The sequence below is a fragment of the Gopherus evgoodei genome, unplaced genomic scaffold, assembly GCF_007399415.2.
Source record: "Gopherus evgoodei ecotype Sinaloan lineage unplaced genomic scaffold, rGopEvg1_v1.p scaffold_68_arrow_ctg1, whole genome shotgun sequence".
Classification (NCBI taxonomy): domain Eukaryota; kingdom Metazoa; phylum Chordata; order Testudines; family Testudinidae; genus Gopherus; species Gopherus evgoodei.
Genome location: NW_022060089.1, coordinates 238,361 through 261,643, shown reverse-complemented (window position 1 = coordinate 261,643; position 23,283 = coordinate 238,361). Strand labels below are relative to the sequence as shown.

The window sequence follows — 23,283 nt, the reverse complement described above, 5'->3', positions numbered from 1 at the left end:
TTCCTTCCTAAAAGGAAAAAGAACAGGAGAATAGATGATATTTAATGAAACATCTCTTTACTCTCAGTGCAGACCCAATTGTCTCCTCATAGAGGGCAATCAGGCTAGTCAGGCATGACTTGCCCTTGGTGAATCCATGCTGACTGTTCCTGATCACTTTCCTCTCCTCTAAGTGCTTCAGAATTGATTCCTTGAGGACCTGCTCCATGATTTTTCCAGGGATTGAAGTGAGGCTGACTGGCCTGTAGTTCCCTGGATCCTCCTTCTTCCCTTTTTCAAAGATGGGCACTACAGTAGCATTTTTCCAGTGATCCAGGACCTCCCCCAATCGCCAAGAATTTTCAAAGATAATGGCCAATGGCTCTGCAATCACATCTGCCAATTCCTTTAGCACCGTCAGATGCAGCACTTCCGGCCCACGGACTTGTGCTCGAGCAGTTTTTCTATATCGTCCCGGACCACTTCTTTCTCCACAGAGGGCTGGTCACCTCCCCCCCATACTGTGCTGCCCAATGCAGCAGTCTGGGAGCTGACCTTGTTTGCGAAGACAGAGGCAAAAAAATCATTGAATACATTAGCTTTTTCCACATCCTTTGTCACTAGGTTGCCTCCCTCATTCTGTAAGGGGCCCACACTTTCCTTGACTTTCTTCTTGTTGCTAACATACCTGAAGAAACCCTTCTTGTTACTCTGAACATCTCTTGTTAGCTGCAACTCCAAGTGTGATTGGGCCTTCCTGATTTCACGCCTGCAGCCTGAGCAATATTTTTATCTAGCCTAGTATCCAGTGGCCTGTTCCGGGTGCATCAGAGGAACTGGAAGACGCTCTGCAATAAGGAGCTTGGAAATAACCTGTACCCACTTATTAGACAAATGTTGTGGTGCAAATCAGGAAGGTTTGGTGCTTATCGAAGAGTTTTTGAAACAATCCTCTCTACTCTAACTGGATTTTATGGTTATCTATATAAACATCCAGTCCCTCTTTGAATCCTGCGAAACTCTTGTCCTCACTGATATCTTGTGGCTGGGAGTTCCACAGTGTACTTGAGCACTGTGTGATTTTACAATTGTAACTTTCCCACAGACACTCTTTCTAGCCCTCCACTTCTAAGTGTGGTCCATTATATCATGAGATGTTTGTAAACATATTGGAAGTCCACTGGGGAAAATTGTAATTCTATTTATCTGTCCTGCTGTGAAGCGATTGATAAAAGTGTTTCATTGGGTTAACTACTGGGATGGTTCTGTTATGCTATATTGGGTGAAAGCAGTATGGCTCTTTTTAATTTCATAACAGGTTGCTGGAAAACACGAAGAATGGGAAGCAACAGCTGAAGAAAAAACAATCTCTCAGTAAGCAACTCAAGGAGGTTGAGAGACAACACTGGAGCTACAAACTGGGAAGAGCCTATTTACTGTTTCTAGCCACAATACCCAGCTTGTTTTCCCAGTTCTGGGAGTCTGTAGAGAGGTGGGACAGCTGTTGTTGAGAAACTTTTCAGACTGACAGGCACAGACACCACTGGGGAAGTCTGAAGGCCCTCGGCCTGTCTGAGTCCCCGTTAGAGTAGTTGGGTTTGGAGTCAGACACATACAGACTGATTTTTGAAAACCCTCTTATTCTCCCATGTTACGCTTTATTCCTAAAGCTCACATTACACATCACTTTGGTTCCAGAAGGCTGGCTGGTCACTCATCTCACCACTATTCACAGCCTCACAAAGGGAAGAAACACAGGTGCTGAACTCACTCGGACCTGCAGGGTAAGCACAGTTGAACCACAATGTGCTGTACCCCAGGGGCCACTCAGAGGGTAGGAGGATCGGGGATCCCATGAGAGAGAAGGGTACACGGCCTGATATGTGGCATTCAGAGATCAGAGAGGGAGAAGAGATGCCGGTAGTCCAGGAACTCTAAGGGTTATCTACAGGAGAGAGATTCCAGAGACCCTCAGCCAGTCAGGAAATAGAAAAATGCCTCATCAGACCTTTGAAAATGTTTTTGCTGATTAAATTTCCAGCAGCAAATACACCTGAAGCGATCTGGGAACTAGTCACTGATATTGCGTGCAGCCTTCTCGCGCTCAGCCCCTGGGACGATCAGATCCAAAACCTCCCGTAACTCTAGAAATGGGATTCTGTGAGAAATCTTGACTCAGGGCTTTGGGGTTTTAACACATTCTGAATGTCAGATTTCTGTGTAGCTTCAACAACCCACTGAAGACTATGGACAGATGTAGGGGAGGGGTTTCCAAGCTACCTAGTGCTGCCCGCCCTCCAGCCAATGTCACTGAGACACTACGACAGCCAAACTGAATCCTTTGCTGCTGCACAGAACATCTGCCAAGATAAAGAGCTTGCAGTCTTTACCCTTAACTTCACACTTTAAAGATAGTGAAACCTGCCAACATACCCAATTCCTGCTAGACGGGGAGCCGCTGATACCAGAGGTCTTCACCCTAAAGGACAAGGAGTCATCGGAGAGGCTGCACAGGTAGCAGGCAGCATCTGTTCAGACAGGGAGGGAACTGTCTTTATGAAGCAAGTTTGCACATTCCCTTGGGGCCACTTGTCCATCAGGGAATCTCTGCTGCTTAGCTTCTTGTGCACCAGCTTTAACCCTCGTCATGCCAATGGCAAACTCCAGGAGGCCAAATCACAGGGCATGACTGGTGATGCCACCCAACTGGTCTGCAGTGCCAGCCCTGCTACAGAATTTATTCCTGTAATACAGGCTTGTCATCACCGTTTGTACGGTTCCATTTTGTCACATGGCTCACTTGAGTGTGGCTGAGTGGTAACAATGATTCTATCACAGCTGTGATCTTGCTGAAATTAAAAAAGATATATAATAAAATCATTGTCATAATAATATACAGCCAGATTTTTCCCCAGTAGCCCTTTTCCTGCATTACAAACCCAGAGTGCAGGCCACGGAAAGGAGATCCCACAAGGCTCCTACATGGAAATAGCCCTCAAATCATTTCAATAGAAAAGGTCCCTTCCCTTCTCCCTGAAGAATGAAAAGGGACCCAGGATCCAGGGATTCCCAAAGTTATGCACAGATCTCAGTGATCCACTGGTAGCTAGACCCACCCACAATCTCTGGGCCTCCACAACTGCTCTAGGAACCTCTCCAGGTCTCTTGTCGCACAGATTCATTACAGATGTTCTACAAGGGCTTGTAACAGTAATCACTGCCCACAGGATCTGCGTAAAGGGTCATTATACAGGGTGCAGGGGGCTGTACAGACATGGGAAGGCTGGTTAGAGTAGCTGATGGGCACAATAGTCCAGCCATGGACTGGTCGGGAGGTTTACATCATACCCAGAGGGCCGTCACAGACTCAGTCAGTGAAAACTTTGTTTATGTTACAAGGGAAAAGGACATGAGAAACTTCCAATTTCTCTTGGGGATCCAAAATGTCAGCTCTGTAAACAAAGGCTGTTGCGTATTTATCCCATGATGAGGGGAAAATGACCTATATTAACGAGTTTGCATTGTACACATCCACGCGCAGTGCAAGATGGCATAATTCTGCATTTATTCTCCAGAAAGGGAGCAAAGCTGAGAAGCTGGGAAATTGGCTGTTGTCTCCTGTTTGTCCTTGAGTGGCTTAGGCAGAGCACTCAGGTAGCTCAGCTGGGCTTGTGGCGCCACCTGCTGCCGAGTTGGGTGATAACAGGGCCTGGAGAGCCTGGCTGTGTCACCAGCAGAGCCGTGTGAGAGAGGCCAGCCCAGCTGAAGTGTTAGGGGCTCAGCAGTTCCACCGGCTCCCAGAGTGTAGCCCAGGAGTGAGAACCCATTACAGAGAATTTAAAACAAATGAATAAATTAAACAATATAAGTCACCAGGACCAGATGATATTCACCAAGAGTTCTGAAGGAACTCAAATACCAAATTGCAGAACTACTAAATGTGCTATGTGACCTATGGATTAAATCAGCCTCTCTACCTGATGACTGGCAAATAGCTAATATGATGCTGATTTTTAAGAAGGGTCCAGAGGTGATCCCAGAAATTGCAGGCAAGTAATTCTAACTTCAGTATCAGACAAATTGTTTGAAACCCGTGTGAGTCTGGGCCCAGTCACTACAGTGCTCAGCCGTGCCCATGTTACTGGGCCAAGCTGTGGAGCTGATCTTTGACCTCAGACTGCTTTCTCCCAACAAAGCTGTCTAAGATGAGGCCCCTGTGGCTGTTACTCCATTGTTTGGAACTTACATCCATTCAGCCTCAATGGCTGCAAACACCGGTCTGGTGACTGTGCTGAAAGGCTCCAAATCATCATGACACCCCAACACCACCCTCACACTTCAACTACATTCCCTCACTATCACTCTTGGGGACCCCTAATTTGCCACAGACACCAAGGTGCTGTAGTCATGGGGCTTCCCAGAAGCAGCTGTCACAGGAGGCTGATGTAAGAAGACTTTTATAGACAAATGTCAGAGGTGTTGCTCTGTGGAACCCTGACACAGCCCTGATCTTAGGGTCCCAGAGTATCTGGTCACCTGGAATGTATTTATCCTCCTGACACCGCTGTGAGGCAGGGCAGGGCTATAGTCCACCTGTGCAGGGGCTCAGAGACACCCAATGGCTCCCCCACAGGTCACACATGGCAAAGGAATCAAACCCAGCTGTCTTGAGTCATAGAGCAATACCCATAACACAGGGCCAGCCTTCCAGCCATCCGAGCGGTGAGAAGTATGGCCGGCAATCTCTGCTGCACCAGCAGAGCTCCCCGCTTCACTGCAGACAGCAGGGATGGCAAAGAGCCAGTTGCAGGGGTTTGATTTGCTGGCCTGTTCTTCTCCTGCATCAGTGGGGTTCAGAGCAGCCTAGGGGCTGAGCGAAACTCAGCCCACTGGTAACAGCTTTGAAGTGCACAGCTCATTCTTGCTAAGGCCTTGGGGATGGGGGTCACCCCAGAGTGCCCCCTAGTGGCCTGAGGTAGGCCTGCAGACATCTTTCCCTTACCTCCAAGGTAATAATAAGAACAATAATTTATTCTCAGACAGAAGTACTTAAAACTATAGCCTCCTTTGCAGGGTCACATTAATCCAGCCTTTTCTAAAACACAAGATTTCCTACCCTTTGGCCACATAGACTCATAGACTCATGGACTCTAGGACTAGAAGGGACCTCGAGAGGTCATTGAGTCCAGTCCCCTGCCCTCATGGCAGGACCAAATACTGTCTAGACCATCCCTAATAGACATTTATCTAACCTACTCTTAAATATCTCCAGAGATGGAGATTCCACAACTTCCCTAGGCAATCTATTCCAGTGTTTAACTACCCTGACAGTTAGGAACTTTTTCCTAATGTCTAACCTAAATCTCCCTTGCTGCAGTTTAAGCCCATTGCTTTTTGTTCTAACATTGGAGGCTAAGGTGAACAAGTTTTCTCCCTTCTCCTGATGACATCCTTTTAGATACCTGAAAACTGCTATCATGTCCCCTCTCAGTCTTCTCTTTTCCAAACTAAACAAACCCAATTCCTTCAGCCTTCCTTCATAGGTCATGTTCTCAAGACCTTTAATCATTCTTGTTGCTCTTCTCTGGACCCTCTCCAGTTTCTCCACATCTTTCTTGAAATACGGTGCCCAGAACTGGACACAATATTCCCGCTGAGGCCTAACCAGCGCAGAGTAAAGTGGAAGAATGACTTCTCGTGACTTCTCGTGTCTTGTCTGGGATGTTAATGCATCCCAGAATCACGTTTGCTTTTTTTGCAACAGTATCACACTGTTGACTCATATTAAGCTTGTGGTCCACTATGACCCCTAGATCATCCTTCCCCTTTCCTCAGGAACCGCCCCACCAAACTCTTTTTTGGGGTGGGAATCAGTTCAGGCTTGCTGCAACCCATGCTCCTTTTCTGCAGAGGCCCTCCCATGTGCCCCATCTCTTCCCACTAGGCTCCTCCCCCTACTCCTCCACTTCCCATGAGGCTCCGCCCTCCTGGCCATGCCACCAGCTGGACCATGGTAAGAGCTATCCTGGGAGCCAAGGTTGGGGTGGGGAGCCCCAGATTCTCCATCTCCCCTGGGGTGCATCCTGTGAAGCAGGGACACAGGCTGGAGGCTTCTGTTGGGCTTTCCAGCCCTCTGTCCAGGGCAGGTGGAGGATCTGGTGGTCCTCACAGTGGCTCTAGTTCCCCAAACACATTTCACCATGGTCCAGCTATAGCTTTTGGCCTGGAGAGGGGGTGGAGCCTTGGGGGAAGAAGGGGAGCAGAGGGTGGGGCCTCACGGGGGAAGAAGAGGGGTGGGGCAGTGTCACAGAGGGGGCAGGGCTCCTGCCTCTGTCCCTCTTCTGATTTTAAAAAGGTGGTCACCCCGCAGTGAATGGGAAGGGCAGGATAGGCGCTAGCTGTGACTCTGTGGGGGAGATGAGGACCATTTCCACCCCCTTTCATTGCTGGGGCAGCACAAATAGGGGGAGGAGGAAGGAACCTGGGCCTGAGTCTCTTGCCAGGACTCCTGTGTGTCATATCCTCACTCACACATGCCACTCTGCTCTGTCCTCAGATGTGTGTTGTGTGCAAAGCCATGAATGGGGGTAGGGGTTTGCCTGAATGGCTTCCCCTGGGGCTCCTGCGTTAATCATGTGTCTGAGATGACACAGTCACAAAGACCTGGCTGAGGGCATAGGGGAAGGGTGAGTGTCTGTGCCCCTTCAGTAGCCCCTGGCCACAGCTGCTGCAGTTCTCATAGATCACACAGCACCCAGAGTGCTTGGGAAGGGCCAGGGGTGTGACTGCAGAACAGCTCTGCAGTTTTTTCATGGCCTGTGACTGTTTAACCACAGATGGGACAGTGACAGACCAGGTGTAATGGGAAACAACATCCACATCTCTTCTCTTTATTGACTGTATCGAGAGGAATTATGAGGTTGAAGCAGCCACTGATGTGGCTCTTTATGGACCAAGATCCCACTGGTCCCCTGGCTCTCCATGAACAAAGTCACTTTTAAAACGCTGCTGCCTGCCTTGGCTTCCTTCTTCCATTGCACTGTCCTCCCTCACCAGCCCCTCTCCCATTGCTCCAGGTCTTAGACCCTCTCTGAAGCTGTCTCTACATAGCACAGATCAGTAGCTCATGTTGTCTCAGATTTAAAAGTCCAGGATGGAGTAGGTGGCCCATATTTTTCGTATCCTGTGTCATCAGTTTTGGAGCTGGATGATGAACTGACTCTTCACTTGATGAACACCCTGATTATCCTCTCACGAAGGTGTTTGCTTTTCACACTATACACAATTGGGTTCATCAGGGGTGGGATGAGCAGGTAGACATAGCCCAGGAGAATCTGAAGCAAGTGAGAAGAGCCCTCCCCGAATCTGTGTATCATGGAAAGGCCGATCATTGGCATGTAGAAGAGCAGGACAGCACAGAGGTGGGAGATGCAGGTGTTCAGGGCCCTAAGACATTCCACTTGGGTCGTGATGCTCAGCACTGTTTTAAGGATCATCACATAAGAAAGGAAGATGAGCAGCGAGTCCAACCCCACTGTCAAGAGTGCAATCGACAAGCCATAGATACTGTTTACTCTGATATCCGAACAAGCCATCTTCATGACGTCCTGGTTTATGCAGTAGCAATGCGAGAGGACATTGGATTGACAATATTGGAACTCTTGAAGAAGAAAAGGGAGCGGGAGATTTACAGCCACTCCTCTTAGCACACACACCAGTCCCATCTTGCCTATTCTCGGCAGAGTTAGGATGGAGGCATATCTCAGTGGGTTACGGATTGCGATGAAGCGGTCAAAGGCCATCAACAAGAGCACAGAGGATTCAATGCACTGAAGCAAGTGGATGAAGAACAGCTGGGCAAAACAGGCATTGAGGCTGATCTCTCTAGAGTTAAACAAGAATATACCCAGTGTCGTCGGCATGGTGGATATCGATAAGACAAGGTCTGTGATGGCCAACATGGAAAGGAAAATGTACATGGGCTCATGGAGGCTTGGATCTGTTTTTATAATGAACAGAATGACTGAATTTCCTACTATTGAAATAACATACATTAAGCAGAAGGGGATAGAAATCCAGAGATGGACGTCTTCCTCACCTGGGAACCCGGTGAGAAGGAACACTGCAGAGTTGAATTTGGTGTTATTGACAGCTGACATAATGTACTGGGCAGGTCCGAGGAGTTCTGAACTTTCCTTCCTAAAAGGAAAAAGGACAGGAGATTGGATGACATTTGGCAAGACATCTTTCTGTTCTCAGTGCAAGTCTAGAGACTCCCAGGAGCTCAAGGAAGATCAGCAAAAACATAGTCTTGGATTTACCCCATAAATAGGCAGATGGACATTGCCAGAGTGGATCAGACCCATAGTCTATCTAATCTAGTATTCAGCAGCCAGTTCTAGATGCTTCAGAGGAAGTGGAAGACACCCCGCAATAGACAGCTTTCAAATAACCTGCACCCACTAATTATACAAATTTTGCAGTGCATATCAGGAATGTTTAGAGCCCATTGAAATGTTTTTGAAACAATCCTCACTACTCTAATTGGATATTCTGTTTATCTATATAAACATCCAGTCCCTCTTTGAATCCTGCTAAACTCTCCAAATTAAGCCACTGCCTCTTTGCAGTACATGAGATACATTCTTAGGCACAAGTTCTTAATTTAATATTATTGACTTGAATGGCATCACTCCAGATTTACAAGTATAAATTCAGTCGGAACTGGACTCTGTTAACTTTCCCTTATCAGATTTTCCCGGTGATATGCTCTGATCGCCAAAAATCTATCCAAGAGGAGCTGAAGTGCTTTGCCTGGCCAATGTTGACTGAATCCAGAGAGTTCAATCATTCTACAGCCTTCTCTTCATCCTCACTTGACCTGCATCTTCTTCTCATGCAATGGTCTGTATCTATTTAGCAAGTTACAAGCTAACATAGGCCTGGTCTATGCTACGCGTTTAAACCGATTTTAGCAGCGTTAAACCGATTTAACCCTGTACCCGTCCACACTACGAGGCCCTTTATATCGATATAAAGGGCTCTTTAAATTGGTTTCTGTACTCCTCCCCAACGAGAGGAGTAGCGCTAAAATCGGTATTACCATATCGAATTAGGGTTAGTGTGGCCGCAAATCGACGGTATTGGCCTCCGGGCGGTATCCCACAGTGCACCACTGTGACTGCTCTGGACAGCAACCTCAACTCGGATGCAGTGGCCAGGTAAACAGGAAAAGCCCCGTGAAATTTTGATTTTCATTTCCTGTTTGCCCAGCATAGAACTCTGATCAGCACGGGTGGCAATGCAGTCCCAAATCCAAAAAAGAGCTCCAGCATGGACCGTACGGGAGATACTGGATCTGATCGCTGTATGGGGTGACAAATCTGTTCTATCAAAGCTCCGTTACAGAAGACGAAATGCCAAAGCATTTGAAAAAAAAATCTACAGGCTACACAGTGCTGCGTGACAAGCGTAATGGGAAGCCAGAGACTCATATGGACACTCATGGAGGGAGGGAGGGGGTACTGAGGACTCCAGCTATCCCACAGTCCCCAGCAGTCTCCGAAAAGTATTTGCATTCTTGGCTGAGCTCCCAATGCCTGTAGGGTCAAACACATTGTCCAGCGTGGTTCAGGGTATAGCTCGTCAATTTACTCCCTCCCCCGTGAAAGAAAAGGGAAAGAAATCGTTTCTTGACTTTTTTCAATGTCACCCTATGTCTGCTGAATGCTGGTGGTAGACGTGATGCTGCAGCAGTGAAGAGCAGTATCCGCTCCTCTCCCCTCCCTGGTGGCAGATGGTACAATATTACTGATATCTGTTTTCACCATCAGCCTGTGCTTGATAACTGCTGAATACCCCTGGCTGGCCTCAGGGGCGCCTGGGTAAAAATAGGAATGATTCCTGGTCATTCCCGGTAGATGGGACAGAATGGCTGGTAACCGTCCTCATCATAGCAACTGGGGGTTGAGCTCCATCAGCCCCCTCCCTTTCCTGTGTAAAGAAAAGATTCTGTACTGCCTGGACTATCATAGCAGCGGCATGCTGGGCTCCTCTCCCCCGCACCGCTTAATGTCCTGCCTGGACTGTCATAGCATCGGGAGGCTGCCTCCCCCTCATTTTATCTCACTAACAAGTCGCTGTTTGTTATTCCTGCATTCTTTATAACTTCATGACACAAATGGGGGGGACACTGCCACAGTAGCCCAGGAAGGTTGGGGGACAAAGGAAGCAACAGGTGGTGTTGTTGCATGGGCACGCCCTGTGAATGGCATGTAGCTCATCATTTCTGTGGGATCTGACATAGAGCAGCTGTGCTCTCTGATACACTGCTTCTCTAGTACACTTGCCCCATATTCTAGGCAGGACTGACTCTACTTTTAGAAACCATAAAGGAGAGATTGACTCAAGGAGTCATTCCTAGTTTTGCTTTTGCGCCCCCGGCCGATCTCAGCCAGGGGCACCCATGATAGCAGCAGACAGCACAGAAGGACAGATAACTGTCATCTCATGGCCAAATTACACTGGCAGCAGATGGTGCAGAATGACTAGCAACCATCTCTGCTATCATGCAAAAGCAAATGAATGCTGCTGTGTAGCACTGGAGTGTTGCCTCTGTCCGCGGAATCCAGTACACATACGGTGACTGTAAAAAAGAAAGCTGAGCGGGCTCCATGGGTGCCGTGCTATGGCATCTGCCAGGGCAATCCAGGGAAAAAGGGCGCGAAATGATTGTCTGCCGTTGCTTTCCCGGAGGAAGGAATGAGTGATGACATTTACCCAGAACCACTCGCGACAATGATTTTTGCCCCATCAGCCACTGGGCTCTCAACCCAGAATTCTAAGGGGCGGGGGAGACTGTGGGAACTATTGGATAGCTACGGAATAGCTACCCACAGTGCAATGCTCCGGAAATAGACGCTAGCCTCGGACCATGGACACACACTGCCGAATTAATGTGCTTAGTGTGGCCGCGTGCACTCGACTTTATACAATCTGTTTTATAAAACCGGTTTATGTAAAATCAGAATAATCCCGTAGTGTAGACGTACCTATAGACAGTTACTTCAGTTGGGCAGGTGTGGAGTTAGTGTCACATATGGGTGAATAGTGAAAACACTAGGTTTGCACTAATATCCAGTTGAGTGTGCATGTTACTTTACCATTCTTGTGTAAGCAGTGATGGGTGTAAATTACATACAGCCACCATTACACTCCCCTTTCCTGCACCTCAGCTCTTCTCTGCTGAAACACAGACCAGCGGTTCTGTTGTCTCATGACTCTTTGGAAAGTCCTGCACAAGTATCGCGGAGGGATTGTTTTCTTGACCCTGATGTAAGTGTATGAAACAGCTACTGGTCAGTTACCAGGTGACAGCATTATACAGTTGTTCCACTGAAAAAAGGGTTAATAGCACAAACCCATTGCAAATAGTATGTAGACTATTGTAGCTCCTCTGACCCTTAGTTAATGGCTGACTGGTTCTCCTCAGGTTCTGTTCTGTCAGGCTGTAGCCTATATCAGGAGTGGTAGCAGGCATTGAGGTCAGTATAATTATTTTTTATTCCCTGAGCTCTCACGCTGTGGTAGATAGTACTACCAGCAGCTGTTATTCAAGCACAATGGGAATTTGCAGGAAGTGGATTTCAAAGTCAAATGCATGGAGTATACATGGAAATTGAATGGCATTTCACACATAAAAGTAGTCTGTCGCTCTCTCTCTCTCTCTTTCTCTCTCTCTCTGAATGTCTCTGTCCTGTATTCCTAAAATAGGTAGCACCCAAAATTAGTACTGGGAGAGATATAGAGCTGATATTCCATAATGAATGTGTAGGTTAAACCGATTTCTAGGGATATTTGCTTATAGCTATATTGGGTTAACTACTGGGATGTTTGTCTTATGGCTATATTGGGTGAAACCAGTATGGCTCTTCTGAATTTAAAAACAGGCTGCTGGAAATCATGAAGGAAGGAAAGCAGCAGCTGACGAAGAACTATCTCTCAGTGAGCACTTCATGGAGGTTGAGAGACAACAGCGGAGCTACAGGCTGGGAAGAGCCTATTTCCATGCTCTAGCTACTTTACACAGTTTGTTTTCTTAGTTCTGGGAGTCTGTAGAGAGGTGAAGCAGCTGTTGCTGAGACACTTTTCAGACTGATGGGCACAGACACCACTGGGAATGTCTGAAGGCCGTCGGCCTGCCTGGTTCCCCATTAGAGTGGAAGGGTTTGGGGGTCAGACACAAACAGACTGTTTCTTGAAAACCCTCTTATTCTCCCATATTACGCTTTATTCCTACAGTTCACATTACACAGCACTTTGGTTCCAGAAGGCTGGCTGGTCACTCATCTCACCACTATTCACAGCCTCCCAAAGGAAAGAACCACAGGTACTCAACCCACTCGGACCTGCAGGGCAGGCACAGTCAAATTGCAGTGTGCTGTAGCCCAGAGGCCAGTCTGAGGGTGGGAGCATCATGGGATGCCATCCCATGAGAGGGCAGGGTACGAGGCCTGACGTGGCACTCAGAGACTCAGAGATGCCGGTAGCCCAGTAACTCTAACGGTTATCTACATGACAGAGATTCTAGAGCCCTCAGCCAGTCAGGAAATAGAAATATGCCTCATCAGATCTTTCACCACAGAGCAATCAGCTCTGAAATCCTGCCCTCATAATTAATCTGGAGAATAAAACCTTTGAAAATGTGTTTGTGATTAAATTTTCAGCAGTAAATAAACCTGGGGCAACTGGGGAACTAATTACTGTTATTCTGTGCGGTCTCCTCGCGCTCAATCCTGGGCAGGATCAGGCCCAAAGCACATGGCACCAGTAGAAATGGGACCCCTTGAGATGCAGGCCACAGAATCTCACCCATCCACTTCTAACAGCCCCCTAACCTGTGTCTGAGTTATTGAAGTCCTCAAATCGTGGTTTGAAGACCTCAAGCTGCAGAGAATCCTCCAGCAAGTGACCCATGCCCCACGCTGCAGAGGAAGGTGAAACCCCCCCAGGGCCTCTGCCAATCTGCCCTGGAGGAAAATTTCTTTCCCAACCCCAAATATGGCGATCAGCTAAACCCTGAGCATGTGGGCAAGACTCACCAGCCAGCACCCAGGAAAGAATTCTCTATAGTAACTCAGATCCCATCCCATCTAACATCCCATCACAGACCACTGGGCATACTTACCTGCTGATAATCAAAGTTCAATTGCCAAATTAATTGTCATCCCCTCCATAAACTTACCAAGCTTAGTCTTGAAGCCAGACATGTCTTTTTCCCCCACTACTCCCCTTGGAAGGCTGTTCCAGAACTTCACTCCTCTAATGGTTAGAAACCTTCATCTAATTTCAAGGCTAACCTTCCTAGTGTCCAGTTTATATCCATTTGTTCTTGTGTCCATATTGGTACTAAGCTTAAATAATTCCTCTCCCTCCCTAATATTAATCCCTCTGATATATTTATAAAGAGCAATCATATCCCCCTCTCAAACTTCTTTTGGTTAGGCTAAACAAGCCAAGCTCTTTGAGTCTCCTTTCATAAGACAGGTTTTCCATTTCTCGGATCATCCTAGTAGCCCGTCTCTGAACCTGTTCCAGTTTGAATTCATCCTTCTTAAACATGGGAGACAAGAACTGCACATAGCACTCCAGGTGAGGTCTCACCAGTGCCTTGTATAACGGTACTAACACCTCCTTATCTTTCCTGGCAATACTTCGCCTGATGCATTCTAAAACTGCATTAGCTTTTTTAACGACCATATCAGATTGGCGGCTCATAGTCATCCTGTGATCAACCAATACTCCGAGGTCCTTCTCCTCCTCTGTTACTTCCAACTGATGTGTCCCCAATTTATAATTAAAATTCTTGTTATTAATCCCTAAATGCATGACCTTGCACTTTTCGCTATTAAATTTCATCCTATTACTATTACTCCAATTTACAAGGTCATCCAGATCTTCCTGTATGATATCCTGGTCCTTCTCTGTGTTAACAATACCTCCCAGCTTTGTATCATCCGCAAACTTTATTAGCACATTCCCACTTTATGTGCCAAGGTCAGTAATTAAAAAGTTAAATAAGATTGGCCCCAAAACTGATCCCTGAGGAACTCCACTAGTAACCTCCTTCCAGCCTGACAGTTCGCTTTTCAGTACGACCCGTTGTAGTCTCCCCTTTACCCAGTTCCTTATCCACCTTTCAATTTTCATATTGATCCCCATCTTTTCCAATTTAACTAATATTTCCCCATGTGGAACCGTGTCAAACATCTTACTGAAATCGAGGTAAATTAGATCCACTGTGTTTCCTTTGTCTAAAAAATCTGTTACCTTCTCAAAGAAGGAGATCAGGTTGGTTTGGCACGATCTACCTTTTGTAAAACCATGTTGTATTATGCCCCAATTACCATTGACCTCAATGTCCTTAAATACTTTCTCCTTCAAAAATATTTCCAAGACCTTACACACTAGAAGATGTCAAACTAGCAGGTCTATAGTTACTTGGATCACCTTTTTTTCCCTTTCTTGTAAATAGGAACTATGTTAGCAATTCTCCAGTCATACGGTACAACCCCTCAGTTTACTGATAAATTAAAAATGCTTGCTAATGGGCTTGCAATTTCATGCGCCAGTTCCTTTAATATTCTTGGATGAAGATTATCTGGGCCCTCCGATTTTGTCCCATTAAGCTGTTCGAGTTTGGCTTCTACCTCGGATGTGGTAATAGCTACCTCCATATCCTCATTCCCATTTGTCATCCTACTATTATCCCTAAGCGCCTCATTAGCTTCATTAAAGACTGAGGCCAAGTATTTGTTTATATATTGGGCCCTGCCTAGATTATCCTTAACCTCCAGTCCATCCTCAATGTTTAGCAGTCCCACTTCTTCTTTCTTTGTTTTCTTCTTATTTATATGGCTATAGAACCTTTTACTATTGGTTTTAATTCCCTTTGCAAAGTCCAACTCTACGAGGCTTTTAGCCTTTCTCACTTCATCCCTACATGTTCTGACCTCAATAAGGTAGCTTTCCTTGCTAATCCCGTCCATCTTCCACTCTTTGTAGACTTTCTGCTTTTTCTTAATCACCTCTCTGAGATGCTTTCTCATCCAGCTTGATCTGCAACTCCTGCCTATGAGTTTTTTTCCCCTTTCTTGGGATGCAGGCTTCTGATAGTGTCTGCAACCAGGGCCATCTCTAGCAATTTTGCCGCCCCAAGCACGGCGGCATGCCGCGGGGGGTGCTCTGCCACTCACCGGTCCCGTGGCTCCGGTGGACCTCCCGCAAGCATCCCAGCAGAGGGTCCGCTGGTCCCGCGGCTCCAGTGGACCTCCCACAGGCATATCTGCGGATGCTCCACCGGGCCGCGGGACCAGCGGACACTCCGCAGGCTGGCCTGCGGGAGGTCCACCGGAGCTGTCTGCCGCCCTCCCGGCAACCGGCAGAGCGCCCCCCGCAGCATGCCACCCATGGCGTGCTGTGGCCTGGAGCCAGCCCTGTCTGCAGTTTTGACTTGAAGTAATTCCAGGCCTCCTCTGCCTTTAGATCCACAAGATCAGTCCAATCCACTTCCCTAACTCATTTCCTTAATTCTTTAAAGTTAGCTCTTTTGAAATCAACAACCCTAGTCCCAGATCTATTTTTGTTTATCCTTCCATCTAGTTTGAACTGAATTAGCTCATGATCACTCGAACCAAGGTTGTCCCCTACAACCATTTCTTCTATGAGGTCCTCACTACTCACCAAAACCAAATCTAAAATGGCATCCCCTCTTGTTGGTTCTTCAACGACTTGGTGAAGAAATCCATCAGCTATCACATCCAGAAAAATCTGAGCCCTATTATTATTACTAGCACTTGTCCTCCAGTCTATATCTGGGAAGTTAAAGTCTCCCATGGTCACACAATTCCCATTAGTGTTTACTTCATTAAAAACATTAAAGAGGTCTCTACCCCTATCCAAATCAGATCCTGGAGGTCTGTAGCACACCACAAGCACTGTCTCAGGGGAGGCTCTAGTAGCTTTCTTTCCCAATGTGATTTTTGCCCAGACAGACTCTGTCTTATCCATTCCATCACTTCTTATTTTTTTACAGTTAACCTCATCATTGATTTACCATGCTACTCCACCACCTTTGCTTTTATTTCTGTCTTTCCTAAACAGCACATGGCCTTCAATACCTGTACTCCAGTCATGACTACTATTCCACCATGTTTCTGTTATCCTTATAATATCCGGTTTCACTTCCTGCACCAGAAGCTCTAGTTCCTCCATTTTGTTACCTAGGCTCCTCACATTAGTGTACAGACATCTTAATTTTTGCCATTTGGCTTCACTGACATTCTTTAGCCAATTAGGCATAGACATTCTACCACCAGTATCACCTATTAGACTGGTATCTACACTACCCTTCCTCCTTATGCCCATTCTTCTGCCCGTGGTTGTATCCTCTCTTACTTTGTTTTCTTCCCTCTCAATGTTAAATTCTGGTGTGGAGATTACCTGGACACCTCCCAACCATCTCCCCCAAATTCCTAGTTTAAAGCTCTCTTAATCAGTTGGGCGAGCCTCCATCCTAGAAGTCTATTTCCCTCTTTACTCAGATGAAGTCCATCCCAAGAGAACAGTCCTCTGTCCATGAATGTTTCCCAGTGGCCGTACATCCCAAAGCCCTCCTTATAGCACCACTGCCTGAGCCATCTGTTGATCACCATAATCTTGTCACACCTTTGTTGCCCTTCTCTAGGAACAGGCAAAATCCCACTGAAGATCACCTGAGCCTCGATTTCCTTAAGCATCTTCCCCAGTCTGGAATAGTCTCCTTTGATACATTCCAGCGAGAATCTAGCCGTATCATTTGTTCCCACATGAAGGGCAATCAAAGGATTCTTTCCCACTCCTGTTAGAATCCTTTTCAGCCTCAGGTCCACATCCCGTGTCTTAGCACGCGGCAGACAGCACACCCTTCTGTTCTCCGGGTCAGCTCTAGTTACAGGCCTGTCTATTCTTCTCAGTAAGTTGTCCCCAGTCACATAGACCTGCCTTTTCCTGTGATTCTGTGGTCTATCCCCTGCTCCCATTGGCTGCAAGTCCTCTTGATTCCTGTTCACCCTTGCAATCCTCCGCAACCCATCCCGTATCCTCCTGGGGCCCATATTTGGTGTTGTCTCCATTGACTCCTCCCCTCCTCCTGTAGGACTAACAGCTCTTCTCTTTTTCCTTGCCCTCTCATCTTCAGCGACCACCTGCTGTGCCCCTTCTTCATTTTCCAACTCTGCAAACCTGTTCCTGAGTTCTATTTCTCCTTCACTGGCCCATCTTTTCCTCTGCCTGGTTCTCTTAGTCACATCCTTCCACCGTCCACTTTCCTCACCCAGCAGTCTCCCCTCAGAATTCTTTGGTCCTGCTTCCATCTGCAAGTCTGAGCTTATCTCTTCAGCCTCCTCACGTCTTTGCTCCATCATCTGCTTGAACCCCCTTCTAAACTCAGCCAGAGTTTCCACCTCTCTCTCCAGTCCTTGGATCTTTTCTTCCATCAGTTCTATCAGGTGGCACTTCATGCAGACGAAACTCTTTTCAGGTACCGCCTCCAGGATCATGTACATGCAGCAGCTTCCACATCCAGTCATTCTCATTGTGTCTTTCACTGCTGCCTCTGTATCAGTCATAGCCTTCCCACCTAAAACCTGTTAGTCCAAGAAACACAACCCAAAACAGACTCCCAACAGGCACCAGAACACGGGCAGACCACAACCCACTCCCTTCACTAGCCTGTCAGTTCCTCTGCCTAGGTCTCTAAGTCTCCCCCACGAACTCCCCCTGTAAACTCCCACTGAAACTCCCCTGATTACAGCTCTGTTTGCTGGCTGCTGTGCCGCTGACTCAGGGGCTTTGGGTTTTTACACTCCGAGTTCATTTTGAATCTCAGATTTCTGTGTAGCTTGAACAACCCACCGAGGACCATGGGCAGGTGAAACGGTGGGATTCCCAAGCTACATAGCACTGCCTGCTCTCCAGCCCCAACACTGAGTCACCCCGACAGCCCAGCTTATTTTTCTGTCTCACTACAGAACATCTGCAAATGGAAAGAGCTTGCAGTCTTTCCCCTTCACTTTTCATTCTAAAGATAGTGAAACCTGCCAACGTACCCAATTCCTGCTAGAAGGAGAGCCACTGACACCAGAGGTCTTCACCCTAAAGGACAAAGCGTCATCAGAGAGGTAGCACAGGCAGCAGGCAGTATCTGTTCAGATAGGGAGGCAAGTGTCTTTATGAACATGTCTGCACATTCCCTTGGGGGCCACTTGGCCATTAGGGAAACTCAGCAGCTTGGCTTAGTGTCCACCAGCTTTAACCTCATCATGACCAACGGCAAATTGCAGGAGGCTAAATCATAAGGGATGCATTGTCATGCTACCCATGCTGAGTCATAGCATCCATTACTGATAGGCTGGCTGAAAGGTTCACAGGAAGGCTAAACTCCTCCATGGTCCATTGTCTTTGTTTATGAGTCATCAGTAAGGCTATATTTTAGTCATGGTTAGTTTTATGAAAAAGTTATGGACAGCTCTTGCACAATAAACAAAAACTCATTAATTTCAATATGTACCCCTACCTAAAACTTAGGCGGAGGTCTGTGGGTGCCTGGGGAGGGGGTCATCCGGGGGCACCAGAGGTGCTGGGGGAGATGGCATGGGACCACTGCTGGTGCTGGGGGGTGCAGGTTGTGACACATGGCCCGGAAACCCCACTGATGCTGGAGCTTGGGGGGGGAAGGCATCGCCGTGCTGGTGGTGGAGTTCAGGGGTGGATAGGGCTGGCAGGCTACCTACCCACCTACATGTGTCCCTGCAGCTCCTGTGCATATGGGAACTGCAACCAATAGGGGCTGCGGGGGTAGGGTCTGTGGGCATGGACAGTGCATGGAGCCCCTGGCCCCGCCTCCTAGGAGCTACAGGTACATGACAGTGGGAGACAGGGTTCCCGCCACCCCGACAAAAGAGCCACCCTACACTATAAACCCCTGCCCCCAGCCCTGAGCCCATTCCCACATACTCAAACTAAAACTGCTGTTGCTGACCCAGATGCTTTCTCTCTCTTTCCTTCCCCTCCATTTCTTTGCCTGGCAGTTACATGGCTAGTTTCTTTTACTCAGTTTCTGCCTGTTTGAGTTCCAAAATTCTCTGGTGTGCAGCTCCTTCTGCTTGCTTCTGAGCTTCCCTATCTTTTACCTGGAATTCTTTTAACTCCAAAAGTCTTTTATATTCATCTTCTTTTTCTTCTGCCTGCAATCTGCACAGCTCCAATTTCACAACAGTTTCACTCTCACTCATTTTCCTGCTTTTCTGTCCCTACTTACATTTTCCAAAATAAGCAAAGAGATAATAACAAAGTGGAAACCTCTTTGACAGATCTCGAGCCACCTCACATAAACCTCACTTAAAAACTCCACCACAGTATGAAGTGCAAATCTCACTCTGAACAGCAAGCTATGCATTTCATATGACTTGTTGTGCTACTGTGATCGGTCGTCAACCCTGGGGTGCAGTCTGGGAGCCACTGGAACCGCTGAGCTCCTAACCATTCAGCTGGGCTGGCTTCTTTCACACTGCTCTGCTGGGGACACAGCCAGCCTCTCCAGGCCCTGTTATCACCCAACACGGCAGCAGGTGGCGCTGCACACCAACTGATTTACCTGAGTGCTTTTCTTATGCCACACAAGGACAAACAGGAGAGAAGAGCTAATTTCCCAGCTCCCCGGACTTGCACCTTTCCTGGAGTATAAAGCCAGAATTACACCATCTTGCACTGCACCGTGATCTCTAAAATGCAAACTCATTAATATAGGTCGTTCTCCCCTCAATGTGGGAGAGAGATGCAACAGACTTTGTTTACAGCACTGCAATTTTTCCAAACACATCATTCCAAACAAACTGTTTATGTAAAAACATAGATCAAGTTTATTAATTACATAAAGATATTTTAAGTGATTAGAAGTGATAGCAAACCGATCAAAGCAGATTACCTAGCAAATAGACAGAGCTGCAAACTGAGCATAATTAGATAGATAGATAGATAGAGAGATAGAGAGGATATGAATTGTCAGTTTGTCACCCTGATTGATGATGCAAGCAGTTCATAAAGTTTTCATACACAGGCTGAAATCCCTTTATCCTGGGACCAACACTTCCCCCAGTTTAGTCTTTGTTCTTCAGATGTTTCCAGGAGTTTTTATGTGTGGGGATTGACAGCAAGAGAGGATGTCACTCCCCGCCATATATAATTTTTCAATACAGCAGGAACCCTTTGTTTCAAGACAAGTTCCCATCCCAGTTTATGGAAAAATACAGTTACCAAAATGGAGTTCAGTGTCACAAAGTCTGGTCCTAATATATATAACTTCAGGTACAAAAATAATACATGCACACATATAGGATAATCATATTCAGCAAATCATAACTTTTCAAATGACACCTCACGAGACATATACTGTACCAGATGCTTCATAATTATATCATAGTTATACCACTATGATGAATATGGTGCAGCATCACAACCTCCTATATTAACACCTCAATGTGGAACAGTTAGACTCATAGACTCATAGACTTTAAGGTCAGAAGGGACCATTATGATCATCTAGTCTGACCTCCTGCACAACGCAGACCATATAATCTCACCCACACACTCCTGTAACAAACCCCTAACCTATGTCTGAGTTATTGAAGTCCTCAAATTGTGGTTTGAAGACATCAAGCTGCAGAGAATCCTCCAGCTAGTGACCCATGCCCCATGCTGCAGAGAAAGGCGAAAAATCTCCAGGGTCTCTGCCAATCTGCGCTGGAGGAAAATTCCTTCCCGACCCCAAATATGGCGATCAGTTAAACCCTGAGCATGTGGGCAAGACTCACGAGTCAGCACCCAGGAAAGAATTCTCTGTAGTAACTCAGATCCCATCTGTCATGGTATAATTCCCAACTCTGAACCTTAGGGTCCAAAAGATGGGGTACCAGCATGAATTCCTCTAAGCTTAATTACCAGCTTAGAACCTGTAGCGCTGCCACCAGCCAGGAATTCCAATGCCTGGTACACTCTGGTCCCCCCAAAACCTGGCCCGGGGACCCCCAAGACCCAGTCCTTCTGGAGCTTAACGCAAGGAAATTAAACCCTTTCCCTCACCGTTGCCTCTCCCAGACTTCCCCTCCCTGGGTTACCCTGGAAGATCACTGTGATTCAAATGCCTTGAATCTTAAAACAGAGAGGAAAATTTACCTTCCCCCCTCCTTCTCTCTCCCCCTCCCAGATTCTCCCTGAGAGAGAAAGCAATCCTAACACAGAGAGAAAATTAACCTTTCTCTCCCCCTTCCCTCCTTTCTCTGCACCAATTTCCTGGTGGATCCAGACCCAGTTCCCTGGGGTCTCACCAGAATAAAAAAAACAAAAACAATCAGGTTCTTAAACAAGAAAAGCTTTTAATTAAAGAAAGAAAAACAGTAAAAATTATTTTTGTAAACTTTAAAAAAATGGAATAGGTACAGGGTCTTTCAGCTATAGACACTGGGAACACCCTCCCAGCCTGAGTATTCAAGTACAAATTAAAATCTTTTCAGCAAAATACCAATTTGAACTCCTTTCAGCCAAATACACATTTTAACTCCTTCCAACCAAATACACATTTGCAAATAAAGAAAACAAGCATAAGCCTAACTCGCCTTATCTACCTAGTACTTACTATTTTGAATCTATAAGAACCTGTATCAGGGAGATTGGAGAGAAACCTGGTTGCACGTCTGGTCCCTCTGAGTCCCCAGAGTGAACAACAACCAAAAAACTAACAGCACACACAAAACTTCCCTCCCTCAGGATTTGAAAGTATCCTGTCCTCTGATTGGTCCTCTGGTCAGGTGACAGCCAGGCTCACGGTTCTTGTTAACCCTTTCCAGGCAAAAGAGATATGAAGCACTTTTGTTCTATTAACTCTTACTTATCTGTTTAAGACACCATCCCATCTAACATCCCATCACAGACCACTGGACATACTTACCTGCTGATAATCAAATATCAATTGCCAAATTAATTGCCAAAATTAGACTATTCCATCGTACCATCCCCTCCATAACTTATCAAGCTTAGTCTTAAAGCCAGATACGTCTTTTGCCCCCACTACTCCCCTTGGGAGGCTGTTCTAGAACTTCACTCCTCTAATGGTTAGAAACCTTGGTCTAATTTCAAGTCTAAACTTCCTAGTGTCCAGTTTATACCCATTTGTTCTCGTGTCCACATTGGTACTAAGCTTAAATAACTCCTCTCCATCCCTAATATTTATCCCTCTGATATATTTATAAAGAGCAATCATATCCCCCCTCAGTCTTCTTTTGGTTAGGCTAAACAAGCCAAGCTCTTTGAGTCTCCTTTTCATAAGACAGGTTTTCCATTCCTCGGATCATCCTAGTAGCCCTTCTCTGTACCTTTTCCACTTTGAATTCATCCTTCTTAAACATGGGAGACCAGAACTGCACATAGCATTCCAGGTGAGGCCTCACCAGTGCCTTATATAACGGTACTAACACCTCCTTATCTTTGCTGGAAATACCTCGCCTGATGCATCATAAAACTGCATTAGCTTTTTTAACAGACATATCAGACTGGCGGCTCATAGTCATCCTATGATCAACCAATACTCTGAGGTCCTTCTCCTTCTCTGTTACTTCCAACTGATATGTCCCCAATTTATAATTAAAATTCTTGTTATTAACCCCTAAATGCATGACCTTGCACTTTTCACTATTAAATTTCATCCTATTACTATTACTCCAGTTTACAAGGTCATCCAGATCTTCCTGTAGGATATCCTGGTCCTTCTCTGTGTTAGCAATACCTCTCAGCTTTGTGTCATCTGCAAACTTTATTTGCACATTCCCACTTTATGTGCCAAGGTCAGTAGTAAAAAGGTTAAATAAGATTGGCCCCAAAACTGATCCCTGAGGAACTCCACTAGTAACTTCCTTCCAGCCTGACAGTTCGCCTTTCAATACGACCCGTTGTAGTCTCCCCTTTCACCAGTTCCTTATCCACCTTCCAGTTTTCATATTGATCCTCATCTTCTCCAATTTAACTAATAATTCCCCATGAGGAACCATATAAAATGTTACTGAAATCAAGATAAATTAGATCCACTGAGTTTCCTTTGCCTAAAAAATCTGTTCCCTTCTCAATGAGGGAGATCAGGTTGGTTTGGCACAATCCACCTTTTGTAAAACCACGTTGTATGTTGTCCCTGTCAAGGTTTTTTCCCCACTTTGAACT

General features: G+C 46.4%; 1 pseudogene; it reads right to left on the bottom strand.

Annotated features, from left to right (window-relative positions):
- Positions 1-7,202: 7,202 nt before the first annotated feature.
- LOC115643722 lies at positions 7,203-8,849 on the bottom strand (annotated as a pseudogene).
- Positions 8,850-23,283: the final 14,434 nt, after the last annotated feature.